Here is a 4,020-nt window from a genome sequence, read left to right on the forward strand (position 1 = left end):
ATGCAAACCTGAAGGTAAGTCTGCAGTGATTTGGTTTTATTCCTTTAAAATATTTTTACAGTTTTTTGGGAAACTTCAATCATAAATTTCTCCCCTTTTCCTTATTTCCACAGTGTTCAAAACAATCTACTCCAAAGGTAAACGTTTCAGTGAATGCTTCAGTAAAATGAAAGGTGTGTTTTGCGATACCATTCACAGCTTTGAAGACCTCTGAGTTCATCCCCTCAAAAGCAAGTGCAGCAGTGTTTTTGTTTAGGCTATTTACACCCCATCAGAGCTCAGAGCTGAGTTAATGTTTCACCTCAGGCTGTAGTAAATTAGATAAAACAGTATTTCCTCATTCCCAGAGTTACCCTTTTACTTCGTCAGCTGATACAGCTCCATTTGCTGATACAGGAAAAAAACCATTGCTAAATCTCTTAACAATCGTTGAGACTATTTTTAAACACAAAATATGTTTCTGTACTGCATTGTCTTTTGCTGAGACATTTTTAAGACTACCAAGCCTCAACCCATTCTAAGTAATGAGAGCTGTCTTCCTTCTGGCAAACCTAGCAGCACTGTTTGATAAGTTTAGAAAGATAAACCCATGTGAACCTCGGTGATTTTTCCACCTCATTTTGTTTCACCCAAAAGCAGGAAAGGTTTGCTCCTTGGACATTAATTTTGGAAATTCTGAAGAGCTCTTTGGGTAAGTATTCGAAGAGGTCCTTGCCAGTGGAGATAGCACACACACCTGGCAGCTGACAAACCCGTGCCTGTGCTCTGCCAAGGAGCTGCTCCCACACCTGCCATGCTGGAGCTCCTGGGGAAGAGCCAAGGGACCCCTGCTCACCTGTAACAGCAGAGGACGAGAGCTTCAGGTGAGACATTTATCTGCTCTTTCACTACTCTGCTGGGAGCATACATATGCCACATGAATAACATGAAGCCACAGTCTTCCACTGGCCAGAGCTCCTCAGCAAGAATTGTTATTCTCAAATAGTGAAAATAATAATAGGAAGTGTTGTCCTATAATCAACATCCACTTACCTCAACAGCAAAACACTGGGATGTGTCTGTGTCTGCTCCCTGTGACTGTTCAGGACAAAATGAGGACCCAAAAGATTTTGAATTGGGTATATTGCTGCAGTGCTTGGAGAGATGCGGAGAGCTGTGGGGGTCCCTGCTGCATCCTCACCTCCCGAGGCACTGTGGCTGTTCAGTGGAGATGCTGCTGTGCCCTGGCATGCATCCCACTGGTCAGTGCCATCTCATTTGCAGAGCAGCATAAAGCAATAATGGATTCATTTAAAGTGTTTTGGGATTTTTTTCCTTAAAAATATTCCTCACCCCTCTCTTGTCAGAACAATATAGGCCTAGGTCCTTTGGGGGGAAAGTTAAACTAAAAGAAAGCCTTTTAATTAAGATTTTTTTTATGTTTATGGTGTTCAGAACAGTTCCAAATACCAGGCACTATCAGTAGAGGTAACTTTCTCTCTGTTGAACATGAAAACCAGAAGCTAGTACTTACTGCAGCTCATTTGATGAGTACATCTTGATCTGTTTTGTTGTCTGTAATGTATTTCATCCTATTAATATAAAGGTACACAACTGTTTCAAATAAATCCTAATCTTGTGTAGTTATAATATCTGCTCAGCTTTTGACAGCCAAAGTCATTTGTATGGATTAAATATTTATTTAACAAGTTAGGGAGCAAAAAGGAATTATGTCATATCAGGTAAGAGCTTTGGCCAAAGATAAAACCATAATTGTGCATTTATCTGACATAATAACGGAACGTCGAGCACTTTAAACTGTGTATCCAATTAATTGTCAGTTCCCAAACTCATTCCTGTATCTGACAAGAGGTTACACCAACCTTCTTTTACATTTAAACTGTGTTGTTTGTCTTTAAAGTGGAGTTAAAGTCATGAACATTGGGTGCTGATGTGCACACAGATAAAATGTTTTCAGGTTGTCATAGGCAATGTCATAATGGAAATAATTAAATGGGGTTACAGACTGGAAAAAAACAAGCCTGGTATCAGTCCAGAACTTTTGCTCTTACTTGAAATGTAGTTCTGGTATGAGCATCACTGGCCCATGGGCCCTGTTCAGAACACAGCAGGTTTGGTGAGAGAGCATTTGCTGCGAGCACCGTGAGTTTCTCAAAGAGCAGCTGGAACCTGCAGGGCATTTCCCAGCGGGAGCAGCCTCGCCCTGGGCAGTGGCGGGGCGCGGGCCTGCCCCTGTGCGGGACAGCCTGGCCCCCACTCTGCCCTTCCATGAGCAGTGAGACTGGCACTTGAGGCACAGGGACAGGGCTGCCTTTGTGGTTTTAAATTGTGGGAGAAAAAATTGCGGTGCTGGATCTATAATGTAAATAACAGGACAAAATACAGCCCCACTAATGGCATCTCCCATAGCTGTGGGGCTTGAGTTGTGGTCGGAACCTGCTGCATCAAAGTCCCTTTTACAGAGCAGGAGGAAGGAGCAGAGATGATGTGGGATGGGGCTGGCCATTGAGGGCATTGGTGTGTCGGGAAGGGAAGGGTCACTACCTGGATTTACGTGTTCCTTGGCAAAGGCCTCAGCCAATGGGGATAGCTGAGCAGTACTGCAGCCTGGGAGCAGGGCCGCGGGTGGGAAAGCACTGACTAAAAGTGGTTCCTGTGCAGTCCGAGTCTGCTTTGAGGTCTGTGTTTGCTGTATCATTTCACCCAAAAAAAGCAAATGGGTAATGACTGAGTGGTTTATTTTCTCTGTTGCTGTAGACACCGTTGTCAAGTTACAGAGTTGAATGTAAATAAGTCTAGAGTATAAAACAGCATTTCTTTTCACAGAATGTCAGTTTTCTCCCTCCTCTTTCTAGCCTGTCTTTCAGGCATTTATTTTGGAAAATCTAGAAAGATAAGTTATGCAATGGTCTGGCTTGGCAGTCACCTTAAAGCCTGAAGTGGGACAGTACTGCTGCTGGGATGGCATTTGGCTCCAGGTCACTGCTGGTGCTGAGCCCCCACCTTGCCCTGCCTGTGCTCCTTTCTGCAGGTAGTCTTTGGCAAGAGCCTCACCCTCACTTCTCCCTGTAGCACGAGTGGGTCTTGCTTCTGTTTGAAGCTGCCAGGAGCCCAGTGCAGAGCTACAGAAAATAAATGTGCTATGAACTGATTGATTTATTGGCATTTTCTAGCCCAGCAATTAATTCTGCTCTTGGGAGGTGGAACCAAAGCAGCAAGCAGGCTGTAAAGCCCGATCAGGGCTGATAAGGTATTCCTCCCTCCGTGGCCCTGTGCTAGCACACAGAGCAGCCTATTAAGGAATCATCTCCCCAGGATCCCTGGCCCCAGCGAGGATCAGCCCCGGCTGCAGCGCTCGGAGACGGAGCGGGGACCGCGAGGTGCTGGGACAGGGGGGTGGCAGCAGGGCTGGCACGGGGTGAGCACTGCTGCCGCCCTCCCACGGGGCTGCAACCTGCTGCTCAGGGCTGGCAGGTCACTGCTCTCACCTCACATTCTGCAGATTGCTTTGACACTCATTCTTAGTACACCTTAGCACAGATACATCTTCCCACAGCTCGAGCTGTAGAGCTGCGTGGCCCTAAACGTGATGGCCCTGTGCTAGTGGCTGATGGTGTCTGTGTGGGCTGTCCAGGGGTGAGCATTGGCCACTGGGCAGTGAGGCCAGCTTGGGGTTGGTGGTGTCTGTAAATGTGAGGCCTGTGGGGAAACTGAGGCAGCTGGGAGTGCTGACCCAGGATTTGGGAAACGGTCCCCACAGGTGCTCGGGGGTGCCTGAAGTTGCCATGGTACCTCAGGCACCACAATGGGTTCTCAGTCCTGGGGATGTGGGGGCCAGTAAGGAGGGGAGAGAGAGAACTACTCTTGCCACTGCTTGTGTCACCCCCTTTCCCAAGCAGACTGCACCCCTTCTCCCTGTCCACACTCTCTTTTTGTGTCAGTTTCTCACTTTTGAGACTTGTATTAAATTTCTCCCAGCCCTCAGGGAGCTCAGAAGGGGATTCAGATGCTGTAGGTAAA

This window comes from Geospiza fortis, unplaced genomic scaffold (genome assembly GCF_000277835.1).
Source record: "Geospiza fortis unplaced genomic scaffold, GeoFor_1.0 scaffold608, whole genome shotgun sequence".
Lineage (NCBI taxonomy): Eukaryota > Metazoa > Chordata > Aves > Passeriformes > Thraupidae > Geospiza > Geospiza fortis.